Here is a 13,655-nt window from a genome sequence, read left to right on the forward strand (position 1 = left end):
TACGTTAAATGATATTTAAATACATGTATGCCTGTATTGATGGCTAAGTCCAAAAACACAGTTTTGGTTGAATTTTCAGTTAATGATTATTCATTAGTTTTTTATAAAAACTTTTGTCGTCTTCGATATTATACTCCAAACATAAATTTTTATAGTGTATACATTAGAATATTTAGGGTAATATATAGTGGTTTATATCTTTTGGGGAAAATAATAAGATTTAAATCTTGACATAAGAATATATAGGGCAATATAAAAGTAGAATAGATTGGTGTAAATATAATACTTGGTTAAAAAAATATATTCATTAGTTTTGAAGTATATATAAATCAGGTCTTTACATGTATGATGTGCGACTATTGAATTAATTTCTTCAAAACTTTTAATATAAACATTTTTATCGATAAAATTTATAACGAGTAACATTTAAATACCAAAAATTTTTTTTTATGTAAACTGTATTAAAAGTATTTAAAAATCTAATACCAGACATATGAAAAAACCATACTTTTAAATTTAACAAACAAAAACTTTTAGTTAGTTTAATTTTTTAATTACATCAATACATTGCCACGAATGATATACTACCAAACTAGATTTTAGACCCGTGTCTAATACTAGACACGGGGTTTACGATATTATATCATTATTAGATCTTCATACATTTAAGTCATAAAAGCTTATAATTTTGAAGATATACAATTTTAAGTGTTATATTTAATACTAATTTAGAATTTGCTGTTCAAAAAACAAAAAAAAATAGTTAGTAATTATTATTGATTGGCTAATGTAGTTGTTTGGATTCTCCTGATGATTTATAGGTCCTAGGTTCAAATCATTGTTCAGCCAACTTTGAGATATAGGTATATAGTCCTTATATGAAAAATTGACTTGGTTATACTCAAGTTAGGGGGCAGGGTGAATAATGATATCATTAAATCTCAATACGTGTGATTTATAAATATTAATAATAATATTATAAAAACTTAATGCTTTTATCCCGCGTATTACACGAGAAAATAATCTAGCTAATTAAGAAAGAAGAAAGAAATTAAGAGTATGCCTACAAAATTGCACAAGTTATATGAAGTTTTTCCATTCTTTATTTCAATGAGATATATAATTTTATTTTATTTTATTATTAATTTTTTTTCCTATTAAATATTCAATATTTTTGCAATGTTTTGTTTAGCTGCTGATCAAGAACACACTTATGTTTCCATCATTATATGCCCATCACAGGTTAATTTCTTTAACGAATTAATTCGTTTATGGCTATTTGTAGTTTGCAACCGCAAAATAGTTTGTTAGTAAGTTACCAATTCAATAAATAAATATCACCGTATTCTTACACATCTCACAAAAAACAAATGTATAATTTTTATAATTTAAAATACATAGAAAATGTTTTTTTTTTTTCATGTTAGAAAAAAATTACTACTCGAATATCCTTCACTAATTGACTAATTGACTAAAAAAATTATAAGTATTTTAAGTGAATAAAGGGAAAAAAATAGTTTGTTTTATATAAGAGTAAATATGAAAATGTGTTATTTTTCTTTAATATATTTTCTTTTAACATTTCTCAAAATGTTTTACACGACTGATTCGAGATGACATCAAAAGATAAATAGAAGAATCAATTAAAAAGATACATTCGCACTTAAATAACATATAAATAGTCACATTCCTGCATGATGTTAATGCATCCTTAAGATTTTCCATAAGAATCCCTCTCATAATAGTTTTTATTCGAAGTTGCTTGATGCTAATGGAATAATTCAATCCCCTCAAGTGACGCAAATTTGTGCTCTATGCTCGCATGTTGGATGCCACTGAGTAACCTCACTTCCAAAAGCGAACCAAACAATACTAGTTTGAGAATACACTATAGCAATTATGATAGGCAGGTTATAAGGATTATTAAGTATAATTGCTCTTTAAGTAATTATAGATAGATGCGTACACAAATCAATTTTACATTTTAGAAGTTATACTTGTTACTTTCATAGTTTCATATCATCTTTGCCCAACAATAACAAAAAGTCACTTAACGTTTACGGTTTTATATTATTATTATGAAAGATCAAATTGAAATATACTAATTTAGGTGTTAGCAATTATTGTATGATTGTATTTCTTAAGGTTTCTTCAATACTATCTTATAAAAAGCCGTTGGGTATATACTATAATTAGACATATATAAAGCCAAACATTACATTCTAACTTAAAAAGGTAAAACATACAGAAGTAGAATGGTATAAAACACAGTAATGGATTAATGAGAATATGAATAAGTGAAGGTAGGTGCGATAAGGTTGCATACTTGCATGTGACCAGAAGCGTAAATAAATGCATCCGCTATTTATCTAGTAGAAATTATTAAAACACACTAGCATGATATCCATTCAACGTGGCGTTGGTCGTAATTACGGGGGACGACTTTTGGAGTGAGGGCGGCGTTGATTGGTGTAGCTAATTGATGTAAATGGTTAATGAAGTTATTTAAAAAAATAGAACACCGATAGTGTAACTTAATCATTATTTAGATTATTTTAGATAATTTTCTTATGTAACTTTTAACAAGGGCTTTTTTATTAGATAGTATTGATAATCAATCCAATTCAACTGGCAAATGCATAACGCACCAAAATGCTGTACTAGGTTCATCCATTGTATGATCCAATGATATTTAATTCTTGACTGATTGTTATAAAAAAAAAAAACTATTTTAACATATTTAACGGGATAATAATTGAGGTTTCTTTATGTAGGTTGGAATGAGAATTTTTTTTACTAAGATGAATTCTCAGTCCAATAACAATAAATATAAGGGCCCTAGTTATTTTGGGCTCTTAACCTACCGTCTAACCTAATAATGTTGTTGTCTGACAGTAATTTATCACGTTAAAATTTGTGATATGCTACCTTTACTTAATATGGACTTGGTTGATTAAAAGTTGAATATGTGCAAAGACACTTATTATATTGTGCTTTGTATTCTTCATGGTTATATATATTTGGATACTACAAAATATGTGTTGTGATATATGTAGTTACTATACTTTTGTATGTTTATTTATGTTTGAAGTGGAAATCTTGTCAGATTCTGGATTCCTTGCAAGTTATAGCTTTCTTTAGATAATATAATTTCTATATCAGAGAATTTTTGTAAATTACGTGGAATCCATCTGATTAAAGTAGACCACGTAAAATCCATATTCTTCCTTTTATTATCATTATGTTGGTCCTTTGTCCCATAAAATGAGTTAACAAATTTGATGTTATCATAATCTCATGTATGTAATTATAACAACCATGTAAATCAAATATTAAAAAAATACAACATTCCGATTTTCGAATATTTGAAAAAAAAAAAGTACCCAATACTTTCAATAGCAGGATGTTAACAAGTTAACAACAAAATTAATGGCTAATCTATATTAATAACACAAAAATAAGGCAAGAAGCGTTTGTAGTCCAACGGTTAGGATAATTGCCTTCCAAGCAATAGACCCGGGTTCGACTCCCGGCAAACGCATTTTGCTAATTTCAATCCTTTTCATGTTTGTGTTATTTTTGGATGTTAATGTTATTATTTTGTTTGAAGATGGCGAGTAAATATGATACATAATTATTTTGAAAGTTTTTAGCTATTTATGTTATGTTCGTTGTGTTTGGGATTTGATAAAATGCATGACAAAGTGTTTGATGAAAGTCCACAATGATTAAACTTCCTAACTTTGAACATGCGTAACCAGTTCTTTAAATATCGATAAATATAATTAGTGTAATGTTAAACACAGCCATCGTTACAACCCTGTCAAACAACGATACAAGTTTCAGCCACTTTTATCTCTATTCTCTGTAAATTTGTCATGATCAAACTCAGGTAATTAAGGGGGTGGTTTATATAGTAGTAAAATATAACATGGAATGACAGCCACTTCGACTGAAACCCGACCCACTAGGTTGTATGTTGCCTGTATGATTCAATATCAATACAAAATCCATAGTTTTCTCCTTTTGTTATGCGATATATTTAGTGTAATTTTGCGTGATTATTCACTTCAGTCTAGAATGTGATTTTAAATGAAGGGGTCAATGGGTTTCATCCGGCCCCTTTCACTTTTGTAGGCTTTAAAGTTATGCCAATTAACCAACTTTAACAATGATTTTGATTATAGAAATAAAGAAATTACCAAAGATCATGCATGATGATCTTGCCAACACTTGTAATTTATCTTACTGATGGTTTGGTTACTCGTTTCTGTTCAACAATTCTACTTCATAACATGATGATATGAAGTAACATCGATATGGACTTAGTGTCTGGCTCTATTTTTCCCATCTCTGATAAGCCATGAGGCTTTTTTTTCATCATAATAAGGCCATTCGGTAACCTAAGAACTGGCCAGCTCAACCCGGAGAAACAAATGACAAATTTAGGGACGGATGAAAAATTGGGTTGTTATTTTAGACAAAATAACCCTAAATATGCAAAAGCTCTACCAGATCATCAAAAAATATCTTGGCAAAATCCACTCTAAAATGATGCGAGTTATATAGATAAAACCATGAACCCACATGCTTTCTCTTTTATAGGGTCCTAGATATATTATCAGCCTAGAGTAAACTAACACTTAATTTGGATTTCTAAAGTTCCAATTAAGGAATGCAAGATTAACACAAAAACCACATTCGTTCTGCCCAACTTTCGTTTATTGAAGAAAACCAGCTCGTGTATATGTATCATATGAATGTTGCATCTGTAAATTTTTAGTCACACACGTATGTCAAATGAACTAGCCAGGGAACAAAACGTCTATATACAAAACAGTTCAACAGAGTGATAATGTATATACAACATTGGTAACAGCATATGACAAAATTTTATATTAGAACAAAGTAGCAAGTAATAACTTAGAAAGCAGGAAGCAAAAATAGTGAAATTAATCAAACATAAGATCCCATAACGATTGGAAGATTAATCCGTAAGGGGAACATAGATATTTAATGCAAGATACTACAGGAAAAAAAAAAAAAAAAAAAAAAAGAAGTTTGCACAGCAAAGCATAGTCATGTTGATGTTGACTCCTTCGACTTCAACAGCCTTAAGCTCTCTATCCTAAAGTAACCCCCATAATTATCTGAGAAATCAACGAGAATAAGTGAGTAAACGGCATTATCTTTTGTACAACAGATAGCCTTTTAGCAAACAAATAAAAAGTTGTTTGACATTATATGTTAACAACATTTAACTAATCTCATATATAATTGGGTTTAAGTAGCCTGGTAAAACACACTTCCTCACAATGGTGACATGATCAAATGTATAAAGGTTTGAATGAAATAATGCACACCTTATGAAATCAATATCAGCACAAACTGATTAGCGATACAAAGCAAGCAAACTGAAAATAACATGTACTACCACTACTTGGTCAACTATCCCACGACCTCCTAAAAATCAGCAACTATCCTATGGAATAGGTAAAACACGACTTGTTCCTAACAAGAAAAATAAACTAGATAATAATCTAAATAAACCAATTTAACTATGACATTTATTTCAACACCCTCTCTAAATGTCATAGTGTACCATTTCCATGTTTTCCATGTTTTTGATATGCCTCAACAAACATACTGCCTTGATGTTGTATTTCCAACACTCCCTCTCAACATCAAGCTTCTTCATTGCAATCTCCATTCTCCAAGAGTACTTCAAATGGCCAACACTCCCTCTCAAACTTCCAACTCTTTCAAAGCTCCCTTTAAGTACCATAGTCATCACTCACATCATTTAGTGTCTTTCATATATGGCTGAATCGTACTGGTTTTCAAACAATCTTGCAAGTGACCCTCGAACTATCTTTCAAGTGATCCTCAAGCTACAAGGAAACTCAACACCCGAATCTTCCAAAGGGTTTACCAAGATTTTGTCAGATCTTTTACCACCGCCTTCGAACGAGTTTTCCTTCCTTCGAACAACCTATTAGACTATTCCGACACACGGTGATAGCTCCCCAACACATAGAGATCATAGCCATCCCGACACGCACTCATCAATCAACTTACCAAACTATCCCGACACTGGTGATAGCTCTCCGACACACGGAGATTCATATGTTATCTTGATTACACACGGTGATAGCTCTACAATACACGAACATTCATAGTTATCCCGATACACATGATGATAGAACATCAACATTGACCGGATTTTACTCGATGGTGAGATAATACTATGATACACATGTTGGGTTATATAACTATTATCAAATCAAATCACAAAGCACGCAGCGGAATATTAATTCTATGTAGTTAATTAATTAACCAAGAGAGAAAACGTGTACCTTAAATTGAAGAGAATAAAGCAAGAAACCTTTATAATAAGGTTTAAATTAAACCTCTCTACGATTGCACACACAACGTTGGAATGTATGTATGTTAGTACTTGATCACAAACCGAACAACCTTTGTTAATCACCCTTAATATCAAACGAACCAAAACCCGAAACCCTTTGTGTTTTGTAGTTCGGCCAAAGCCAAGAGAGAGAAGAGAAGGAGAGATTTTTAGGGTTTTAGAAAACCTTATGAATTGTATGTAGAAAACAATTAACTTAGGTCTCTATTTATAGGATTAGGTATACTTGATGACCAAGTTTAGGGTTTTTGAAACCCCCTCCTTCTCCTTTTCGATCGCCCCCCCCCCCTCCTAGAATATTCTAGAGGGTTTCCTAAATGTTTCCTAATTACAACTCTCCTTCATTAAGTCTGTTAATTAAGTACCGTTAACTATTTAACATTTAACAGACGCCCGTTAGTTCTTCGTGATCAAATTAATTAATAAATTACATTTAATATATTAATTAATTATAATTACATTCATGTTGAGGTGTGACCCCGTAGGCTTAAATACTTTTTGGACATATATTCATTTTACATTATCATATTCTAACAACACAATCACGTTTAAACTTTAAAGTTTAAACCTAAGGGAGTATCCTGCACAAAATAAAACCTTTACAAAAAGAAATTGTTAGTAATGGCCCCACTTTATTTCTTGTACCATCACCATCTTTCACAGTGTAATTACAACCACTGACTACTTCCACATTTTCTTCTAAAGTATTTTGTTTAAACATGGGATGATGAGAGACACGTGAAAGAGTAAATCAAATATATAAACTCAAACACTCTTTCTTTCTTGTCTTTTCACTCTCAGATTGCCATCTTCTCTAGCTCTTTCACTCTCACCTTCTCCTACTCATAATGTATGAATATGTTGCTGCCATCGGAAACTTAACAGTACATAATCACAATGACAAGTCAGAGAGAGATGATGCATTCCGCCAGACTTCAGGCGCACATTCTCGGACAGATTTCAGGCACACATGGTCTACTTTGGTCTTCTTCTCCGGCGAACCACTACCATTGACGGTTTTCATCTTCCCCACCTTCTTCTCCATCCACCATCTTCCATTTACTCATGGCGGCGCAACTTTCAGGGCAGTCACACAACACCACCCTGAACCAGGTTGAGGTTTTCTTCTTCGATCGGGTTTTTGACCCTGTTTCTTCGATCGAGATTCTTCCACAACTACGATCGGATTTCTGGTCATTCTTAAAGTTTTTGTATCTTAGGGGGGACGGAGTGGAGGGCGGGTTGGCGAATTTATGGAGCCATACCGCCACCGGTTCCAAATTTATGGCTTAACGGTATGGTGGCCGGGTATTATACCCGCTGGTGATAAATGGAAAGAGAAGGAGGGGGAGCGTTTTCGAGGTGGACCAGGAGGAAGGAAAGAGCTCGTTAGGATCATTTTAAAAATAAAAAAAAACTGTGAAGAAAAAAACAACTGTGCAATATATTTATATATATTAAGATGCTGTGTGAATATTGCAGATGTAAAAGACGAAGACTAAATAATTGACTTAATAACAATTTTCGTTTTAAACCCTGAAGACTTGCACTATATGTTATTTTGGTTATACAACATAACTCCATTTTCGTTAATACCCCTGTAGTTTTATACTACTTATAAATTGGGTTATAAAGTGATGGTTACAAACTTACAATTGTTACAAATTAGTTTAAAAGTATTTATAATTTATTAGTATTAATTATTTTTGTTTATATCATTAAATATTTATAATAAAAATTAAATAAATAAATTTGGGAGGGTTGAGAATTTATCGGCCGCCAGTAAAAAGGGTTGAGAGGGTTGGTTGGGAGGGTTAAAAGGTTAAATTGAGTTGGAGTGATTTTATTGGTAGAATTTGGGAGGGTTGATAAATTCTCCCTCCTCCACTCCGCCTCCCCTTATGTATATGATTATCTATGTTATGGTACATTATATGAATAGATGCCACTATTAGCGTATGTTCACAAAACAAATATCATGTCTCAAATTATCATCGTCACAATATTAAATTACCGGAGTCTCTCGACTAGGTATGTTGTTAGGAAAAGACCTCTCTACTCTAGAGCTAGATTCAACTTCCCCGCCGCTGCAACGCGTGGGTACTACACTAGTATATACATGAGATGTTAAAGCTTGGGGCCCACGTTGGACTTTCTAGCCGACATCACATAACATAACGTTGAGCAGCTTCCTTTCCTTGTTAGTCTTTGGCCCATCCTCCTTCTCTTCTTGGTATTGGGCCGAATGAACAATGGGATGGCTAACTTGTTTCTTCTTTTGCTTCCTGGGCTCGCGCACCACAAGTCCAACACCACTCTGCCGAATTTCACTTCAAAAATATGACATATATATTATCCCACTTAACTCAAATATGGAATTTAATTCCATTGTCTCTCTTTTGGTCAAAGGCTTATAGTCAAAAAGTCAAACTATTGAGACTAAGAATTCACATGAACTTGATCGTGACGTTTCTTCTAAACTTCATAAAATTACTACTCTTTTAACTCACTAATATCATCATCCATTAGTTGAACCTACATCACAAAGTAACATATACCAAGTATCAAAAGATCATCAAAATAATCAAACTTTAGAACATAAAAGAGATGATATCACGTAAAATAATATGTATAAAATAGACGACATCAAATCTTAAAACCAAATATGACTTTGTTGTAGTTGTAGCTTGTAGTTGTAGCTTTTAGTTGTAACTGTAAGCTGTAGCTTTTAAGTGAAGCTATTAGATAGAGCTTTTATTTTTTAAAGGTGTTTGACTCTGTAGCTGTTACAAAATGACCAAAAGGGACAAAAATTTATCTCATGCTTGTTGTAGTCTTTAGATGGTTATTTACTTTGTAGTCTTTTAAGTGTAGAATTTTTCTAGACAATATAACGGCAAAGCTTAAAAATTTTAATAATTGTAATAATATTAAATTTATAATAATCGTAATTAAATATACAAGAACTTCAAAAACATTTGTGTGTTGTTTGTACGTAAAGCAATTTGACACAAAGATGATATGGATGAAAAATAGAAATGTGATGTTTTTATTAAAAGATCGTTGGAATAAGCATGCTTATTATTATAAAGAATATAAAATCCTAAAAGGATAGATATATGAATGATAATACTCTGTAGAAGAGTCGTAGGGTATTGCATGAGTCATCAAAATAAGGGTGTTTGTGTAAATTTGAAGTTCAAAAGCTACATCTTCATTTGAACGTTCATTGATATAGCGTTCCAAATTAGAGCTTTTAATATTAAAATAAAAGCTACAGCCCATGCTTACCAAGCTTAGCTTTTTATTCAAATTAGAAAAGTAAAGCTTCTGAAAAGCTTCTGAAAAATTTATGCCAAATATAACCCAAGATGAGTTTTATTTAATTAACTAAAAAGGAATGGGATAAAGTAGTAGAGATACGTATGATAAGTATTAATGATTAATTTGTTTTCCTTTTTTATGAATATTACCATATTAATAATAATGATAAAGGAAATACTAAATAAAGCCTTAAGGGTTGTATTTAACATGCATAAAAAAAACTTGTACCTTCCATATTAAAAGTTCGCCCCCTGATTTTCATGGTTAATGTACAAATAATTTATGCACCTTAAACACAACCCTAAGGGTTGTATTTAGCAAACCCCTAATAATAATTACCATATATTTTTATTATTAGTTTTCAGACCCATCAGCTGGACGGATAATCTTAAAAAGCATGTAAAAAATAACAAAACATGAACAAAACAAATTTAAAAGAATAAACCATTTTGTAGTAAAAGAAGAATCCATAACTAAATTAAAAGAAATGAAAAATGACAGTAGCATAACAATTTAATATCAAATTGTAAACAAACACGAAAAAAATACCAAAAATAAAATTAAAGTGATATATAAAAAATCGTAGTTTTTTTGTTGAGAAATTTAATGAACATGATTTGTTTATTAAAGATATAAAGGAGGGGAATAATATGAATGCGAATGATTAATAAAAATTAGGTTATATATATAATAATTTATTGAGAGAGTTTTAAGGATATTAAATATCTTTAAAATTTTGAAAAAAAAATATTTTGATAGAAAAAGATTTATGATAAAGTTTTAAGTATAATTATCTATTTAATAAGCAAGTAAAATATAAATAAAATTTAAAGAAAAAGGAGGGAGGTAAGAGTAATTAGGTCAACCGTGGAAGAAAAGCAGTTGGATCTTTCGATCTCCTAAAGTTGTAACCAAATATAAATTCTTACCCCTTATCGTCCCAAAAAAGAAAAAAAAAAACCCTAAAAACAAATATATAACATGTTTAGAAAGAAAACCCAAAATGTTTAGAAAAAAAAAAAATTCCAAAAATAGATATGTTGAAACTTTTAAAAAGTTATAAAAATACATACCATATATGGTTTTTTCAAATTTTACTAAGTTACTGGGCTGGCCAAGATCAATTGTAATCTATGATGGGCCACTAAAATTTAGAGGCCGTGTCCGAGAAACCGTAACATAACCAAAAAAGAGAATTCTATATATTGATCACAAAACCCAATCAACCCCTTTATTAATATTAATAATAATAATAATTAATAAATCGGAATAACCAATTAAGTAGGGTTTCCATGGCAGAGGAGGTTGTCGCGGATAATACTGTCGAGCAGCAGATACTCTTTAGATTGGACGTGAAGAACATCACCCGGTGCAAGATCGTTTGTAAGTCATGGTATTCTTTCATCTCCGATTCTCCTTTTGTCAACTCCCATCTCAAACATAACAATGATACCGCCGCTCGACGTACGAGGATCGTTATACAAGAAGACGAACATCGGAACAATAATCTGGTTGGTTCTTCCAATGGCCTCGTATGCATATTTACATCCGACTACCCTAGAATTTGTGTACTCAATCCCTATACTAGAGAGATGGTGACCATGAGAAACCTCGACTTTCTTAATCCCAGTGCTTTCGTTCGAGCTATGAAACCATATCTTTATGGTTTTGGTTATGATTCGTCCTCGTATGATTACAAGGTTATTGCAGGCGTATATAAAGAAAAGGAGAGTTTTACAAGCTTCCATTTGTCATCTTTGAAATCAGATAGTTGGAAACTTCACAAGGAAGTACAATTGACATGTTTTCTTGCTGGTAGAGGCTCTGCCGGCATCTTATGCAATGGGGCACTTCACTGGCTTATGCGCGATCAAACTCACAAAACAGTCATACTTTCTTTTCATCTATCCAACGATGAATTTGAAGAAATTCCCACACCCGAACTTGACATATGTGAGTATGATCATAAACGTACCCGCCTCGGGATTTATAAAGAAGGTTTATGCATATTTGATGATAAAAACCGTGACCTTCCCATATGGGTAATGAAAAGCTACAAAGATATACAGTCTTGGGAGCCGTGTCTTCTCCAATGGGATAACGAAACAGCACATGACGTGGAACTGTTGAAGCTGAATTCTATTTACCGAGCCAAGGACTTTTTCAGTCATGATCTGTGTCGTTTGTCTGACATCCGAAAATATATTAGTGCCCCTGTATTTGTGCAGAGCCTTGTATCTCCCCACTTTTACAACGTCCGAAAGAGAAAGAAGGTGATCATACTAACGATGTTATTTTATCCTTTCTTTCTTTGATTATATCTTCCTATAGCTCGACAAGAACTTACTGCTACTTTCTTATTTGGTGTCAATATTTAAAATCTTAATTAGTGTGGTTTCACATATTTCCATTCTGCTAGCTGGAATTATCATAGTTTCATCTTCTGATGTTTAATTAGATGGACATCATATATATGCCTATTAATTAATTTTATGTTTGATTCAAATCCTTTTTGTTCTTAATTTCTTAAGTGTGTTAATTACCTATATATTTTTCTTGATAACAGCCATCTACTGGACCATCTCCAAAACCCGCCCGAAAAGATGTTAGACTTTCTTCCTGCAGTAAGCATTACACTTCAAAAAAACAAGCAAACAGGACTCGTGCTGATGCATTGGTAAATATAATACTTAATACTATTATGCATGAAATTACATTGTGGTAATATATATAGGCTTTCGTAACTGATAATACTTGTTCACAGCCATCATATCATCCTCAAAAACACGAATTCGACTACAGGACTTGTGGCGGTGATGCATTGGTAAGTATAAGAGCCTTATTCTTAATACTCTATATCATATCATGCAGGAAATATTTTGTGGTAATTAATATAGACTTTCGTAACTGACACTGTAATACTTGTTCACAGCCATGTTTTGGACGATGGCCGACATATCATCCTCAAAAACACGAACTCGAGTACATGACTGCTTGTGCTGATGCATTGGTAAGTATAAGAGCCTTATACTTAATATATTATGCATGAAAACATATTGTGGTAATATAGACTTCCGTAACTGATAATAGTTGTTCACAGCCATCTTCTGGACGATGGCCGACATATCATCCTGAAAAATACGAATTCGAGTTGGACTATTACATTACAAGTAGGCCTATGTTTATTCAAGATTACTATTTGAGGTGGATGAGCAGAAGTCATCCTGAAGTTGCGATGTCGCATGATAGTCGACCCGAGACTTTTTCATCACCCGTCCCTTTGTGTATAAATGTCACTCCTATGGAGGTTATGGCTATGCTCACAAATCAGGAGCTTGAGATGACTATTTTAGCACTCTTTGTATCGTAAGTACCCTAATATGTCTTACCTTATTGTCTTACCTTATTTATATTCCCTAATAAAGTAAAAGCCCATTTTTATTTTAGGTAATTCTACCATTGAATTACCATAATTGCCCTTGACTTTTTATGTTTAGCCCTTAATGAATTAATTTACACTCTAAACCTCTATTTTAATAATTAACACTTTAAGTCCTTCTAAAAATTTCCACTATCACAATTACATCAACTTACACTACTTGACACTGCCACCACCACCAATAGTACCATCACCGACACCACTAGACCTCCTTCATTGCGCAGGTACCATGCTCGTTATTATAATCGATATGACTCTTTAATTTTGTTGATATTAGTTTACACTATAATATATTGTTTTTTTTGTATCAGGGCTTTACATAACAACGTTGATGCAAACTTGAAGCCAAATAGATGTGCTTTTTTTAACCCGTTTGTGGTCAACGCTTTAATGTGTCAAAAGAATCCAATGGTGGTTGAAAATCATTTAAGAGAAGTGTTATCTCAACCTAACATAGACAATTAT

The 13,655-nt window shown here is 32.1% G+C and overlaps 1 non-coding gene across 1 annotated transcript; it reads left to right on the plus strand.

Moving 5' to 3' along the window:
- Positions 1–3,469: 3,469 nt before the first annotated feature.
- On the plus strand, positions 3,470–3,541 carry TRNAG-UCC. The gene has a single exon. It is a non-coding gene; the product is annotated as a tRNA-Gly (tRNA).
- The last annotated feature ends 10,114 nt before the right edge of the window (positions 3,542–13,655 follow it).

This window comes from Erigeron canadensis, chromosome 1 (genome assembly GCF_010389155.1).
Source record: "Erigeron canadensis isolate Cc75 chromosome 1, C_canadensis_v1, whole genome shotgun sequence".
Classification (NCBI taxonomy): domain Eukaryota; kingdom Viridiplantae; phylum Streptophyta; class Magnoliopsida; order Asterales; family Asteraceae; genus Erigeron; species Erigeron canadensis.